The 18,246-nt window shown below is 43.4% G+C and overlaps 1 long non-coding RNA gene across 1 annotated transcript; it reads right to left on the reverse strand.

The window, feature by feature from the left end:
* Window positions 1-820: 820 nt before the first annotated feature.
* LOC126522656 (uncharacterized) lies at window positions 821-18,154 on the reverse strand. Its single transcript, XR_011895247.1, has 3 exons — window positions 18,116-18,154; window positions 17,556-17,606; window positions 821-905 (listed from the first exon to the last, which is right to left on the reverse strand). It is a non-coding gene; the product is annotated as an uncharacterized lncRNA (long non-coding RNA).
* Between the last annotated feature and the right edge of the window lie 92 nt (window positions 18,155-18,246).

Here is an 18,246-nt window from a genome sequence, read left to right on the forward strand (position 1 = left end):
AATGCTACTGTGCAATGACAGTGAGGATAAAAGTGAGCAGCATCATATCAAGATGCCTGGAATGTGATGCCTCACGAGGCAAAACCTAGGAATGCCCATAATGCAAAAGCTGCACAAAAAAAAAAAGTAAAGAAAATGCTGACTTCCTTGAGACCACCGCTTGAATAGACAAAAAAAAAATGACAGCTCATTGCTAATCACACTGTCAGATAAAAGGCACATTCAAGTAACTTCTGTTGTGTAGACAGGTCATTCATGCTGCATAGCAAACACATATAGAAAGCACCACTTGTATAGATTGCAGTTATGTACTGCAACAGTTACTGTGATAGAGACATCTGGAAAATTGAAAAACAGCAGGCATCCATCAATAAAAGAGGTTCCTCATGCTTCAGAAAGCCAGAGACAGGAAATAAGTGACGGTTTCCTGATCATGCTTGTAAAATAAACAACAGTGCAACATTAGTTTCACGCATGGCGCCTCCAATGTGTACAGGCACCACGTTACATTAACAAAGTATATATGCAACAGAAAATCAGCTATAACAACAAGTGGTGCATGTCATATCACCTGCTAATGAAGAGAAGCTTAATATTTGCCTGCAGTAAACATACACCTATGGCATTTCAGCTAATGAATTAAATACAACGTTGAATGTAACACTTGGACACAACTCCACCCCAACCTTCTTTTTCAAAACTGTGAGGGAAACTGGTCTTCAGCAGCTCCTCAAAGATATGCAATGCAGTAAACTGCCTGCTCCAAGTGCAATCTAAAACACCCTCTAACAACCATTAACAAAGTAAGTGATGGCAGATATGCAGAACAGGTGTATAATCATAGTATTAGCATAAATGAGGTATCGAAACTTCGGATCAACTCCTCCTTCTCTGTACCAGTGGATCTGAAAACAAACAAAAAGTCATAATAAATGGATGCCTCAATAAATTTTATTTACTTACAGAATAATGCAGACGTTACAAAGTGAAAAGCATGAAGGGTAAAACAAAAGAACTTCAAATTAAATTTTTACAAACACAGAAAAGACAAGGTGATAAATACTGTACAAACACTTTCATTTGACTATAGTATAGCCACAATAACAGTATAAGAACTTTTGTAGTGCTTTTGAAAAATCTTTGGCGGCTATGACATAGTCAGGTAATTTGTCCTAGTCTAACTGTTTGTAGGAAATAATACTTAAATCTACTGGCAAAACAAGGTGTCAACAAGCAGTGTGCTTATGGCATGTTTCATGTCTGAATAAAGTGCTTTTACAATGTAAAGGCACAATTCCTAATTTATTATTGACTAAAGCGAGCAAAAAAGTTGATCAGGCTGCTGCACATCTTTCTTGAAGGGATTAATCGATTTCATCTGATTGGCTGACATCAGAGTGGAAAGGGAATCAGTTTGCTTGTAATTATTAAATATGAAGCAAACTCCTTGCCTCTGAATGTTTTCTGTCTGTATGATATTGTTATGAATGTAATAGATTTAATTAAAGGGACACTAAAGGCAAATATTAAGTTGAGCTAAAGAGATAGGTTAGCGCTCGAGAATCTCTAACGCATCAATATTATGGCGAACAGAGCCTTAATAATAGAGAAATTGAGGTAAATGCACGAGATGGTTAGAGACTCCCCCGAGACATTTAAGTACTTGCCCGATGACGAAAGCACTCCTCAGTTAAATTCTGTCACTAGTACTCAACCATTTGCTGCAAAAAACATCCTTGTATCGTATTATAGGGGGAAATAAAATGTTACTTGTCCCATTATATTTCATTTTTTAGAAAAAATAACTCATTGAAATTACCCTTGACATTGACGCGGGCGGTCGAAATGTTTCATTTTCGCTCGACTCCGCGCCACCCATGCTTTCGCGTTTCCTTAGTTACATTAACACGTAGTGCTGCGCTGGTTTTGCTGCCTCGCAAAACTCGCACAAACTGCAATTAACAGAGAATTCAACTTCCATGTGATGTCGCGGGATACCCGACTGCTCTACGCCACCTGATCAAAAAGCAGCTGTAGCTGCAAATCCACCGCTCTGTCTTGGCTCAGTACCGCAGTATGTTGGATGCCGTTTTACTCAATAATGGCAGCAAAGGCTGGTGATGGCATATGCAATGTCACCACTCCCATGGTTGGGTGGCGGGAGATTTAGACATTGAAAAAGGCATTTGAACCCTTCAGATGCAATTTTCTCGTAAACTAACTCTTTTCTTAGCGTGAAACAAGCGTTGCGAGGTTTCTGGAATGGCATTCAAATAATTCACATCGACTTAGTATTTGCCTTTCAGATCCCTTTAGAGTGAAAAGAGTGGAAAGGGTAGAGAAGACCTGGGACGGTGTAATGAGTGAGTGGAGGGCGTTGAGGTAGGGGCGTAAGGTTGGGACAGTTGGAAATGCGGCGACGAAACACTGTGTAACAATGGCAGCTCCAAGCACCGTCGAGTGGCCAACGAACAAGATGTTGGCAGGCCGTGGCATGAGCTGTTGGACGAAGGAGAAAGAATGCCACCCAATCAGTGGTCGGCACGAAACCAGAGGTATGAGGAACGAGCAAGAGACTCGAATGCTGAGAGAAAAGATCGCTCGGAGACGAGGGGGCTCGAAGATCACTGGTGTTGAAGTCGATTTCGTCGGGTTTCATGCCCGAACCCAAGAGCCTCAACAGAACCAGAATGACTCAGGCTGTCCCTGGAGAGATGTGCCAAGTGTAAGGCTCGGCTATTCCTAACGCACCTGCTGCTGTTGGGGTTTCTGCTCCGACTCCGTATCTTGAGTCCCCGTGCAGAGAGAAGAGGTGGCCTGGGGGCGACCAGAGGCCTGGAGCGATGCTAGTGAGAGGCGCCCGGGCAGAACTACAAGCAAAGGGGTGCCACTCAGGCATAGCGACTGCACTCAGACAGCTTTGGACTCTGACAGCCATATACTTCGACTTGGAACTCGGGACTCCGCTGTCCGAGTTTGGCTCTACCATGCGCCCGCATCCCTCGCCTGCCACTGCTCGCCATACCGCCACCGTCACCAATGCAGGTGCTGTTGCTGTCAACGCACCGCCACCCAAGTATAAGATTCCCAATGACCGAGTTCTTTTTCTTGTTTTCGACAGAGGATGATTTATATTTCCCGCATGGACTAACATGGCAAACTATACTTTTCTTTTTCTGCACTTTCTGTGTGCTATTTCATATTCTCTTGTTTTTTGTTTTTTTTCTGTGGTAATATATTCAGTTTGATTTTGGGACTAAAATGACTCATCTTTTCCTGAACTAAGGCTCTGCCTCAGCTTAACTACTCGCAGTCAAGGAACCTGCCATCACAGATTGTCTGAAACAGCCAATCAACAAAACCTTGCACCGCTCCTTCCTCTTCTATGCTCCTTCGACATGGTGCTACATTTTGTTCCAGGGCAGATGAAACTCACGAAGTGAGTCAGAAAGTATGCTGATGGTAGGGTTCCAATCGTTCGACGTGCACAAGTTGCATTTTATGTGAACGGTGGTTATGAGCTGTCACCTTAGCAATGGCATAGGCCATGTTATTCAAGCACTGGAGAATGACAAACAGACCGGAGTACTTGGAAAGAATCTTTTCACAAGGTCCCCTTTTCTGAAGTGGTGTCCATAGCCATACAAAGTCCCCTCTGGCAAATTTGACTGGCAGATGCTGTGCCTCGTAGCGAGCCTTAGCATGAGCATGCAACAAAAGAATTCCAAGTCGAGCAAGTTGATGTGCTTCTTTAGCATGACAACATCTGTGCAGCAGAAGCACCTTAGCAAGGTGACAAAGGAAGTATGGTGTTGAGAAAACTCTAAAAACTTTGAAGACAATGAGGGCAGAAATGAAAGGAAGGCACATATCCTGCGACTTCATGTATGCCAGTGTTGAAGGCATATGTGATGAAAGGTAACATGGCATCCCGGTTCTTATGATCTGCTGAGACACACATTGAAAAAATGTTGATGAGAGTACAATTGGTGCACTCGGTTAGACCTTTGGGTTGCAGGCGATAAGGCGTGGAATGGCAATATTGAGATCTGCAAAAGAGTATAAACTCTTCCACAACATTGGTGGCGAACTGCCAACCGCAATCATTTATCCCAACACCAGGGACTCTGTGACAGAGGATAATTGAATGCAGTATAAACCTGGAGCAATATTGGTGAGAGGCGCCCAGGCAGAACATTAAGCAAAGGGACCAGTACAGGCACCGCTCAGCTGTAGCAGTCACACTTGGACAGCATTGGACTCCAACAACAATGGACTTGGACTTGGGACTCTGACTCTGCCTACCGGGGTTGGCAATCAGCAAGCTGAGTCAAGCAGTCTAAAGCTAGCACAAAGAATGATGGTAGGTAAGAATCTTGAAATGGCAGCCATACAAGTCGGAACTTGTGGATGGCGAAAACAACAGCAGGACATTCCACTTCTATGAATGTGTAATTGCTCTCTGCTTCCACTAGAGTATGGTTTGCGTATGCAGTGATAGGTTGGCATCCGTCGTGAAACTGGACGAGCACAGCACCAATGCCCATGCCAGTTGCATCAGTGTGCGGTTCCGTGAACACCTCTAGATTGAAATGGCGCAGAAGCAGCCCAAAGGTTAGCAAAAGCTTCAGCTCATCAAAAGCAGTCTCGCACTAAGCAGTCATATGTAGGGAGTGTCCTTGCAAAGCAGGTCTGTCAAAGGTTAAGCAAGCTCGGCTAAGTCTTTAATAAACCTGTGCAAATAGTAACAAAGACTCGAGAAACTTCAAAGGCGTTTCACTGTCTTCAGCTGCTTAACAGCAGAATATTTGGGGGGGGGGTCTGATTGTATACCATCCTTGTCGACGAAATAACCTAGCACAAGGGCTTCAGAAATGGCACTTTTTAGAGTTTAAAACGAGGCCAGTCTCTCATTTGAGATCGTAGAGAATGGAGTCTATAAATTGCTCAAAGGTTGCTGGGGCATAGCATAAGCCAAACAGCATGACGTTAAACTCAGAGTCTTTCAGTTGTAACAAAAGCGATCTTTTCTCTGCCAGACGGGTGCATCACTATCTGCCAGTACCTGGACCGGAGGTCAACCAACAATGCGTATGAGGCGGAGTAAAGGCAGTCAACAGCATCGTCAATGCGTGGTAGGGAATACACATTTTTCTTTGCAGTCGACACGAAATCTCCAGGAGTTCCTTCTTTTTTCACTGGTATAACAGGAGCTGCCCAGGGACTGCAAGACTCCTTAATAACACCTGCCTGCAGCATGCCATCGACCTGTTCAGCGATCACTGTTCTTTCCATGGGAGATACGCGACAGAATTTCTGATCTACCAGAGACACTTGCCCTGTGTTGATGCAGTGGTGCATGTGGAATTCCGGCAACATCCAAGCATGCTCATTTTGAACAAGATCAAAGACTGACGTGTGGCAGGCCAATACTTCTTAGAGCACATCTTGCTCAAAAGATGACAAGTTGTTTACCACACGTCGCAAGTCAGCTGAATGATTGGGCAATGGTCGTTTATGTCTGAAGATGTTGAAATCATTCGTACATCAATTGTGGCTTGCTCCTCAAATATTCTCATTTAAGGCAAAGCAACAGACTCCATAAAACAGTTGACTGTCCACAAGAAAGCGCACCTGCCTGGCTCTACAAGGCCACTGCAGGATTCTATCCAGATGCGTGAAGAACACATGGGAACATGGCTGTCACATATTGAGATAGCGAAAACATTGGTTTCGTGGGTCTAAAAATCTTCAGTTATGGTGATTGGTAACCTGTTCCTTAGTAGAAGCTCTCCAGTCCCACAGTCAAGTGTAGCGCCAAATTCAAGCGGGAGATCTATAGCTAAGATAACATCATGAGTTGCATGGACCAACACAGTGTATTCAGCTCTGAAACTCAGTCCTCCAATCGTAACCAAAACCAAACAAACACCAACAGGGCACTACATTTCACCTCCGACTCGGCAAAAAGTTTTTTTGCAATCCGACACAAACATAATGTTGCGTGCTAAGCAATCTTTGAAGCAAAGGTTCATAACAAAATAATGGCACCAGTAACAACAAAAGCAGCAGTATTTACACTATCTAAACACAAACACACACCTTGTTCTCCAGCAAATTAATAGAGGGAGGAATGGTGAATCTGACCATCCTGCAATTGCCAGCTCCATTGGCCGCATCAGCTATTTTCTCAGGTACGGCAGGGGTTTGGAACCCTCATGGCTTTTGAAGTGTAAGGGTCCCAAGCAACGGCAGCGACTCACAGCTTTGGACAAATTATGGAGTAATAAACCACGATTTTTACATTGTAATACATCCTCTGCAGTTTGTGGCCGAGGGGACCATATTTTTTTATTGGTTACGGAACGCCAGAAGTAACTGAGGCAGGTGACAAGCAACTACCGTTCATTTCAACATACTGTGTTCCACTTCTTCGACGTCAGCAACAGTAAGTATAGCATCTTGCAGGGCTACAGTACTTCTAAACATGCCTCAAGTAAATTACCACATGGCTGTGTAATCTCTAGGGCAAAATCATTGACAGAGAATGCCTGCACTACTGTATTACATGTCCATTACCTGTGTGTAGCCTATCACGCACATGTTGCAACATCGTTTGCAGGCACTACCACGTCCATGTCACGACTGCTCTACTTACCCATATACAATATGCACCGAAAATTTCAGATATTGCGAAGAGGAAGTACAAAAGCCAGGAATAACGAAGAGGACGAAGTGAAGAGGAAACAAGACGTTCGGAGGGATGGTCAAGCTGTCCTCGTAATATTATATATATAAATAAATAATAGCAGTCCCACTTATACATAAATTTAGTGAAGTCTGACTTCACGGCAATATGAAGCACACTGCACTAATGCTACATAAGAGAAAGAGGCAAATTGGTGTACAAATTAGCTATGCAGTTCTGTGACGCCATACTCCACTTCCAGCAGTTGTCAAAGCAGTGACAAATGAACATATACAAAAAAGAAAAGAAATCTTCAGCACTGCCTTGTGCACCATTTCATTACCTGGAGGTTTTCAGTGTATTACGCTCTATAAATAAATGTCAGGGAAATCTCAATCACTTCATCAAAATAACAAATTTCGTAGCATCAAGGCTTGTTAAATCAAGGTTTCGGTGTATTAGAATTATGTGCATAAGATAGAGCAAAGAGAAATGAAATGGCAGCCTCTTGGTAGCCCTGCAGCATATCGTTGGTATGCTTTCAGCTTCAGTCATGCCCTTTCGTTGATAAGAGTACACAGCAACCTTAGTGTGGGCTGTCCACACATCATGCACAGCAAGAAGCATGGCTATCGACTGCACTCTTGTTGGTTCTATTGAGCCTAAACTGCTAGTTCATCAAAAAGTGAAAAAACTAATTGAAAATGTCATTATTTATGAAATTTTACATGGCCAAGGTGCACATTGGGCTATAAGGAACGCCATAGTGGAAGAAGACTCGATAAGAGTTTTAACCACTGAGTACCTTTACCAGGCTCCTAAATCAATGTACACAAGCATATTCACATTATATGCCCACGTCAGGATACAGCTGTGCTGGCTAGGAAACAAATAACCTTGCTAGGCAGTAGAACACCGCATTTACTAAGCCATGACACCGAGTAAACAAACTGTTGCAGAAGTAACTTTTCTTCAATGGCTACTTTGGAGACTTCCCACCTACAGGTGCTGCGCTGACTTCTCATCAAGCATCATCAAGATCAGAGTCTGCTCAGTTATGCCATTGTGCTTGCCTTCAGAGATTTGATCGTGGTGGCATAAATGACAATCTTGCTTTTCTGTTAAGAATTTCTCAGCTATGAGGGGAGCAAAACAAGCAGAACTTAAGAGATTTAAACAACAGTATCTTTTGCATGACAACAAAATAAAGAGACACAGAACAGGCATTGCTCACAGGTTGGTTGCGAGCAGCTGGTGCAGCAACTATATAGCGCTAACCAACTAGCAGAGCAACACATTCTTTAGAACTTCAAGAAGCTAAGCTACTCAGTTGCATGGAAGCCATAAAGTGTTTGGTGCTGAATTTATAGTCCCTATTGTACTGAAAGCTTGGTGGTATGTATTGTGAGTTAGACAGATGCAATAAACTTGATATGAAGAATCAACGTACAGCTCAGAATGGCTTGATTCATGCATACCGTTTGGCAAAATGTGCTGTCTCCTTGTTAATGCAATTTGGGCACCGACTTCAAATTTTAGCACTACGTCTAAGTTTATAATACAGAAGTTAATTACTAGCTGGAATCAGAGCCTGTTTGCAGCTGATTAAGTGGCAGCTTAGTGTCACTGAACTACAGTAAAAGCTTGTTCATTCGAATTCCGAGGGGATGCTACAAAAATTCGAATTATACAAAATTCAAACTAATGAAATTCAGAGAACAAATCGCTCGGTTAAGGCGAATATATAGTACGACGTGGCATGAGCACACACGCACACACACTACGTCATGTTGGCGTGAACAACAACGGCTGTACTACGAAGCATTGGCGCAGCCAACGTAACTGTACGTGACCAATGTGGTCCGATGTGCCCGACGTTGAGATAGCTCTTGCTCAATATGTGCGTTCGTCGTGCCCACTGACGCGAAAGAAAAAAAAGATGTTGCAGTTTCGCCCGAAAAGCGAAGCATCACTGCGATAGCAAATTAGTAGATAGCTATATGAAGCAAGGATAGCAGTTTTACCGGCCATATAAATTTGTAAACACTCGCTTACTAACTAAATTGACAAGTACAGTGTCACGTGCGTAAGGTAAACATGAACACATCTCACTCGACGACCGTGGAAACTCGCTGAAAAACGCTGGAGTGCAGAATCGCGGCAGTAGCAGTGAGCGAATCGACCTTTGTACAGCTCTCGCTTCAATGCAAACTAAACGTAGAAAGCACATCGCGTACGAAGCTACGGGCACTATGCGCACTCTGCAAACATCACAGATCGCTTTCAAGATATGGCGCCCACCTCGCACACTTTCGCTCGCACATACTGCGTGCGGCACACGGCGACGATTTTATTGCCCTTGAGCTACGGAACCTCACGGGAGAGAAGTTAAATGCAACAGAGGCGTTGGCCACGTCTAGCCAGGCACAAATGCGTCTCTCTCCAGTAAGGCTTGAACAAAGGGCCGCCAATGGAAAAAGCAAAGCTGTGCGGCTCACGCACGATGTGCTCCCTCGCATTGCCAACGTGCTCCCTCGCACTAGCACTCTCCCCATCCAGGATGGTGCGGAGTTCGAATTATCAGTGGCAGTGCGGATTTCAGGGTGAATTACCGGGATGTGTTACATATTGCTTTCAATACATTTCTGGATGGACTGTGGTGGCTACTTCAAATTATCTGAAATTTCAAATTAACGAGTTGTGAATTAACGTGCTTTTACTGTAGTAGACGTTGATTAGTGTGTAGTAATATAAAAATGTAAATAAAGTTTTTATATTTCTGCTCCATGCAAAGCTCCCTTCTGATGGCTCTCTGAGGAACCACCGAAAACAGTCCAACTTTTCTATCCTTAAATTTAGCACATTCCACCTAGCAGGTTCTACATGTTTGCAGCTGTTCCAGGTCGCTCTCTAAAACCCACATTAATTCTGAATGCATTCTCCCCACGCACTTGCAGAAGCCCTCATATTTCAAAGGCACTGACTTGGATTGGAAACATCTGATTCATAAATGTCACTTTGGTTCAAACTAACACATTAAAAAACAGGCACCAGCCCCATTGGCCCTGCCAGCTGTAGCTTTCGTTTCCAGACCATCATCTTTTCCAAAGAAAGCAATCTTTATGCTTATAGCTACTGTGTTTTATTCACCCATGTCTTAATATCGAAATTGTGAAGTACAGTTGGGTCCACTTAATTTAAGTAAAAATTCAATATGAACAGCTTTTCCTCACTCAATTTATGCAAGAGGCCTATGGTGCGCCACCCATTTACGACGACCTGGTCACCATACCAGTTCAGGTACAATGAACATAAATAACCATTGGTGCCGCACTGTCATAACTATCCATTACAAAGACTCGCAAGCATCCCACACTGCCTTCTGAGACAATTTCAATGTTAAAGGTCACTGACCACACAAGCTGCACATTTTACTAGCACTAACTGCTTGGTGAAGGACTGTGCATCAGTCCAAACCTGGCTGTCAAAGGCAGCCTCGAATTCATAGAAGCAATAACAGAACTGTGAAATTGTTGAAGGTACTCGGACAAAGTTCACGCAGAAAAAGGAAACTAGTACAATGTGCCAAAACATGTACATGGTGCTTGGTTACACAAAGAGAGAACACGGATGGCCTGGGAAGCAGTACGAGTGGCCCCGTTGAGCACAAGCTATTTAAGTCAACTTCACCATGCTTCTGACATAATATCACAATGTTCGTTATCTTCACGTGTTAAATGCCAAACCTGCAACTTTATGACTACATCAAAATTGCTTTTATTGGGATTGCAATTACGTGGACACTCGAGGCAAATTTTCGCCGCTGTTAGTGTCACGTTTCATTAAGTGCGATAAGATCCTATGTGCCCCGAGAGCTATATGCTATGGGTACGGGGCAAAGCGTGCCAGGACAAGCCGAGAAGGGCAGTGGCTTGATGCGCGCCCAACGTCAGAGGTCACGTGATAGAGAGCGCATCCCCTACAGCTCTGGCAGCACATGGCTGTCTGCGCAGCTGAGCTCATACATCGCCCGTGCCCACTCTTGAAGGTAATCGCTGGCAGGTGCAAATGATGGGCAAACCAAGACAGCTGGTGGCTGCATATGCACTGTCTTTTCACGTGCCTAGCGCTGGAGGTCATGCAATCTCAGGTTTCTCGGATGCATTGAAGCAAAAGGTAGTGGAAGTGTTCACTCCCCTCTATTTGCACTCTTCATCATGCCAGCATTGTGACAGCGAGTGTTCAAGGTCATCAAGCAAAATCTGTTCCTTCATGCTTGCCTGTGTTCGAGTGACATCACACTTGTTAATTTATTAATAAGCATATGTTTACTGCAATTCATACGGCCGGAAAAACCACAAACCTTCCTTTCTATAGTTTCTAAGTTTTTCAATAGCAAACACTTTTTGTGCCACAAATCAGCGCACTGTAAGAGGGCACAACTGTATTCCAATCATCTACTTTGTAGGTAATTTTGGAGTGTGACTTGTACAAAAATAATGTTGGAAGAGGTTTGCATGACAGTATGTGGCTTTTATCCTATTTTGCTCTAACACTCATCCTTTTAGGTGCTGGCTCAAAATTAACCCCAGCATGTAACACATAACAGGGCAGCATGAAAAAAACAAGGACAAAGAATGGTACATGCACAGGACAGGCGCACACAGTACCTTTCTTGCATCCTTGTTTTTAGGTGCTGCCCTGTTGTGTGTTCAAGAGTGCACCAACCAGCCCAAACAAGAGCTCTAGCATGCAACATTTTACCGGGCTAGTTGGCGGGACACTCCAAGTATAAGCAGCTCAAGTGGTCAGGGACCAAAGAAGAACGAGATTGGATCTAGCACAGTAATAAATGGTAACACGATAATAAATGTAATAAAGTTGCAGTTGTTAGCACTATGTCTCGTCCCAATCACACCTGTGTTCTCATCTACCCGCACCGATCGTACTTTACCATCATGTCCAATGGAATACCCCGACCACTCAGCCACCGTTGTGAGTAATGATTCTATCACTGTTTTGGTCAGACTGACATCACAAATATAACAATATTGCATATAGCAATGTAAAATTAAATTTGGTTCCCCATGCTGTATTTTGATGAATCTTCTACTGCTATAATGCAACTGATAAAGTTATCCCCGATATTATCGATTACAGCAAAACATATTTTTGTTTGCACAAGGCTCAACACTCTTAAAAATGTTTGCACCCTTTGAGGATTATCCTGTACCACAACAATAATCGTCACCTGCCTTGCTTGCGTTTCCTTTCTTGAGAACTCAGCGCTCATTACTTTCCTGTGGAGAATGCTGTGTTGTGCTGATAACGCCATGCCATTCGTGAATTGGAAGTACCGGGCTCGCAGCGTTAAAGAAGGGAAATTCGAGCAAGACAGATGACGATTATTGTTGTGTCACAAGATAAGCCCCAAAGAGTGTAGATTTTTTTAATAGTGAAGGCACTACGCATGAGAGCAGCAAAAAGCCAATATGTCTACAAAACTAATGTTAAATGTGTTCCTCTGTATGCCTAAGTCATTACAAGAAAAAAGTGTGTGCTTTGGTCACTGGTGCCACCAATGAAAAGCATACAGCACTCATTTCGGGCAAGAGATTGGCTTAGCCTGGCAAAGGGTGCATGACTGTTGCACAGCCCCAACTGTTGATGCCAATTCATAAACCGAATGTTGAATATAAAGAAAAAAAAATTTGCTCCCAATGCAACGTGACTATATCGATGTTTGTACTGCCACTTCACTACATAAGCATACATTTTAAAAATGAATGACTTACCAGCATAGCATGGGCAAAACAAAGGCAAAGGATGCAAAGTGCATAATAGATGTGCCTTCCACATGGTGGGCGGACAGAGTAAAAGAACGCAAGAATAAATGTTATCTGAAATGAAAAGATGGATACCTTATGCAATAAACCCTTTCCCAAATTTGCAAGCATGTTTCCCTGCATTGCTTATTTTCCCAACTAATGGCAGCACTGATCACAGTTCAAATGAGGACAAAGTGGTAGCTGCACATGCTGGAGTGTTTCGTGTGCACGGTTTCATCATGAGAGCCGCACCTACATTTCTTTATGTCATAAGGGGAGAAAACTGCATCTATGTGTGAATAGCAAAAAATGACTATTGGCATTAGCTGGGCAAATTGCCTTACTGGAAAGCTAGTTTTACAATTATGAAAAAGGTCTATCAAGAACCAATGACTGCTGTAAAGCTTAGCAATATAGACTGGTTCTCAGCCACTTTGAATGCCCCAAAGATGCTCAAGTCTCAAGCGCACGTCTCGATTTCTGGGGCGCGTCTTGGCCGTGGCTGAGCACATACACAGCCGCGCACACTTCTTTAGAGGTAATCTGCCGCGTGTGAAAAGAGTGGGCATGCCGAAACGGCGTGGCATCATGTAACCCCTCTTCCGGCGCCTTCGGTATTGGAGATGGCATAATCTCGAGTTTTGGTGACCTGTTGTAGTGAGAGACAGACGAAGCATTCGCTCCCGGCTGCCGGCGCTTTTCCCGATAGCGTAGTTGCAGTGCGAGCGACTCTATCAGCCGCAGGGGCACAGTGCACGCGAAATCGTGGCTGGCTTCGCTTAATTAGTACCACCGAGTTGAAGATATCGTCGACGTGGCATCAAACCGTATCATTCGTCGCCGACTCCCAAATTTCTCAAAATGAATTGTTTTCTCATTCAACTTTGCTTTTTTCGATTGCCCGATAATTCTCAAGATTCTGCTGCCCGATCGATTGTGAGAAAAAAATCGATCGGCGACTATACTTATTTGCATAAAAGGTCAAATTTCAATACTACGAAATTTCTGTATAACGAAGCAAATTGCCGATTTTAGCGATTTAGTTATATCAAGGTTTCACTGCGTACAGTAGTTCTCTAAGCTGAACTGCACCATGAGTAGAAAGTTATTGAAAGAGTTAATTAGTGAAGTACAGTCAAACAATGACCCTGTTAGTGACAACCACACGTTTGTGATGCTTGCTGCTGAGCATATTGTGTTAATGAAAAAACCCTGTTCTTGTATTTGCTTAAACACATGGGGCAGATTGCACAAACCATTCTGAAACTATGGTAGACTTTATGCATTGTTAGTACATGTACACAAGTGACAGCAAGTTGCTACCAGAGTAAGTTGGTTGATTGATTCATTCATTCATGGGGTTTATTGTCCCAATGCAACCTTAGGGCTATGAGGTACATTGTAGGGAGGGTTTGAACACATGGGATTCTAGGAGTACGACATCTACAACAAGATCCAAACATTGTAAACCTTAGAAAAGATTGCTGGCAATTTTAAGAGCACCCTAATTAATTTACTTTAACATTGGTTTCTATGAATCAGTTTGGTTTTGGCTACCCAGGAAGATTATCTGTCATGACATCATGGTACAATGGTTTCTGCTTCATTCCTATGATCGCGGTAGCTGCCACACACAAGTGCAGCCTGATGAAACACGCACAACATTCTTGCCATTCCTCTTTTTTTTTTTTTTTTGTGAGCAAAGCCATAATCTTGCCTTGTTACTACACGACATCACCAAAATTTGCTCTGTTTAATGAGGTCACAATAATGTCGACGACTCTGGGTGTGGCACTTCGAGACCAACTTGAGTACTGATTTAAAATACCTTACAAGTGTTTCACGACCTTCATACTTGATGAGTACCATTCTTCTAGGTTTCGCGCGAAGTAACATGGGGTACAGTTCGTGCAACTTTGAAAATATGTGCCGGCACTCCTTTAAGGTGTGCCTAAATCTAAGAACATGAGTGTTTTTGCATTCTGCTTCTACAGGAATGCGGCCGTTGCTTCTGGGAATCAAATTCGTAACCTTATGCTCACCAACAGAATGATACGGTTATGCACAGCAAGTTTCCAAGCAACAAAGGAGGGACACCTGTGCAAAGCTATTAACCTTTGCTCCTTGACAACTAACTGCGCAACAATTTACTGTAAGTTGCGCAAACTTCTTTGACTTGCGGTAAAATTAGCCATAGCTAGAATACTTTACACAAGCTGTTCCTGATATAGCAGCGTAATTCATAAAGCTAAAACACTCCATGTCCCATGCTAGTTTAACTAACCGGGATTTAATGTGTCAAAACCACTGCAGTGATGCCCTTGGGCCCAGAAAGACTAAGTCTCTACAGCAGCAGCAGCAATAAAGCAGACTAGCTTTTGCCCAGACAATATTAATGTGCGCTGAGCCTCGTCTCTACACCATGATCTATGAGGTACGCTATTGTAGGAAATTTCAGATTATTTTGAACACTCTTTAATGTATAACTAAATCTAAGCACACAAGCATTTTGGCATTTCACCCTCACTGAAATGCAGCCGCCGCAGCCATAATCAAACCTGTGACTTCTAGCTCAGCAGCGCAATGCTACAGCCACTAAGCTACCGCAGCTGGTCAGTTAAACAATTAACTGCATAGCTGTGGTCATTTCCTGCACACATTCATTACTTTTTTTCTTCCGTTACTCCTTTTTGGACACATGCACATTGCCATAGGTGAGGATTTATGTTGTGTGTTTCTTGACTCATTACACAAAACAGGGCTTTTGGACAAGACTACCTGATTAGTCCTTGCATGAAATTCAGTCGTGCCACGCCACGTTACCAGTCTTGCCACACATGTTTGAAACAAAACTTGCAAGCAGCAGGCACTGTTCTTACCCCCCCCCCCCCCCGACTACTGAAATGTGTACTCAAAAGGCCTTCGTGTATTAACTCTCTCTCTTTTTTTTTCAGCAGCAAATTCTAACATGGTTTCATGTTTTTCCATACATGTTACATGTACAGTGTGGACCATTACCAAGCACAGAATGGGTTCTGGGCTTTTACGTGCCAAAACAAGAATACGATTATGAGGCGCGCCGTAGTGGAAACTACGGATTAGTTTTGACAGCTGGGGTTCTTTAACTTGCACCTAAATGTAAGTACACTAATGTTTTTGCATTTCACCCTCATTGAAATGCTGCCACTGTGGCCAGGATCAAATTCACCACCTCGAGCTCAAAAGTGCAATAACAATGCGCAGTGGCGAGCCACCAGTTACCACGGCAAGTCTGTTGTGACTGCAGCAGGTCATGATAAGGGCACAAGACATGAGTGAATTTCCTTTTGTGACAAGACAGAAGCACTTCACTTTCTGACAGGCAACTTGCACTTAAGCTGCAGTGGTTGCACCTTACACAAGAGGTCACTAGCCTACACACCTGCACTGTGACAGTACTGAACATTGTGTAAATAGGAGTGCAAGTTATGTATACACGACTTTTCCGGGTAAACTACCAGCACACTCACACTCAAATTTTGTACAGGGGTCAGCATGCCGTGGTAGATGCATCTTAATACCATGCCTCCGTCATCTACGACAAGGTACAGCAGAAAGCGCAGAATTTGCGGGAACAGAACTGGGGCACCACATGTCAACTGTAGCGGTGAAATAAGATGCACGTCCCATTTTGTCTGTAGCCTATGATTTACCTTAGCTTGTAGTAAGGCGCTCGTAGGCTTTAAAAGCCTTGCCGAAGTGAGGTTCTATGTTATCAAGTGCAGATTTAACAGAAATGCAATTTATTTTTCTTAACATACAACATGCTCATACATATTTTGGTTTGTAGTTAACTACAAATGGCATTGTATTCCACCGTCATATAATGTAACCTTCTCATTCAGCTTAATATGCACAGCTCACAAGGTTTTCATCAATATCACGCGGACGCCCACTGACATTACAAACTATGTTGCAGGAACTTTGTCGAGCTGAATGGAATAGCCTAGCTGACGGCACTCACACAAGAGGATGCTATGCATGCATGTGCTTACCCATGCTACTTTCACAGGGGTACTCCACGACATGAAACCGATCGTCATGTGGAATGATGCTCCCGTGAAATTATTAAAACATGCAGAACTGCACAAACGGTGAATGTCCATGCATATGCGAAGTTACTGTTGATTTTCTGTGCTCAACTGAATAACCACGTAAAGCCTTTCAATCATATGTGGACTTATACCCGTGTCACATGGGCCCACTTGGAAGGCATGCCAGTCAACGGCCTTCGAAATGCCACAACTCTATCAACCCAAAGGAGTGGTGGCACTGCTACATATAACTTTTGAAAGGCTGTTCTGTGGCTCAGGCGCTTCTCACAAAAATTAAGTGGCGCTGAAGATGCTTATTTTTATTTTCGTGTCCTTCCAAAAGCTTAACAATATTAAATCCACTTAAAAGCACACAAAATTCAATTGGCAAAAATACTTTACTAAATGATTAATAACACTCATATATACTACTTCTTAGAGCATTTTGGGTTGATTTTTTTCTTTCTAATCGTGACTACATGCACACTGTCAAAGACAGGGCATGTTCACGCTGTTCTCACTTCCGTTGCTCTATGACTGGAAGGTTTGGAAGGCCTTCCAAACGCCTGTGTGAGACGGGTGTAACTTGCATGATTCTAAAAAGTGTAATGGAACTTATGAGCAAAGTTAATTCACTACCAGTATTTCATCTTTCATGCTACATAGCATGCAATTAAGGTGGAGTGCTATGCAATATTGACAGTTTGTAGCTTTGCTGAATACTGAACAATGTGTGTTGCACCTACTGACACTAGAAGGTATTTGGTGCCCCAATCGAGAGAAATGAATTTTAGACAGCACAGTATGGGTAATTGAGCAAGCTTTTGTTTAGCGCAATTTCGAGCATACTCTGCTACAGCAACTACAACAGTGAACTAAGGAAAAAATGAAAAACGAATTTGTTTTATTCAAGCTCATTAGAACACATACACAGGGGAAAATATCTCAGACGTAGAACTTACTCACCAAAACGAAAACTACAGTCACAGCTCCTATAAGCAGATGCAGGATTCGTTCCTGCAACGAGAAATGGGACGACGGCAATAGTTATCGCTTAAACGTTCTCGGTTATAAAAGTTATAAAAGCAAACGCGAAACCACTGGCACTCATCACAAATCACAAATTCCTGGCAGGAAACGTCCCTTGCTGCTCGTCGGCAAAGAAATGCCTCGATGCAACGCTCAAGCGGCACACTGATAGCAAAGAAAGAAAGCGACAACCACTACGCTATATTGAGATCACGATCAACGAAACACATGTGCCAACAGCAGAACACAATCAAATGCTTAACGCCACGTTTGTCCGTGAGCGTGCACTCTCGTTTTCTTGCAGTTAGCCATTTCCACAAAATGCGACACCGGGCGCGCGCACTCCACAATCAAAAGCTCGGTGAATGCAAACGCCAACGAGGAAACTTTTCAGGGACGTATATGGCAGCGCTACTACGAAAGACACATTTGAAACACGGCGCCTAGCACAGCCGCAACGATCCAGCCGCAGAGAGAAGAGATCCAGCACACTTTACCCGCGTGTTGTTGTCGTCGAACAGCGGCCTGTCGACGGGCCCGCCAAAGAGTGGCCGGTATTCGCTTGACCTCAAGTCCATAGCTGCCCCGTCACATCACTCACGAAGCAGCAAATAAGCCGATCTGGTCA

The sequence above is a fragment of the Dermacentor andersoni genome, chromosome 6 (assembly GCF_023375885.2).
Source record: "Dermacentor andersoni chromosome 6, qqDerAnde1_hic_scaffold, whole genome shotgun sequence".
Classification (NCBI taxonomy): Eukaryota; Metazoa; Arthropoda; class Arachnida; order Ixodida; family Ixodidae; genus Dermacentor; species Dermacentor andersoni.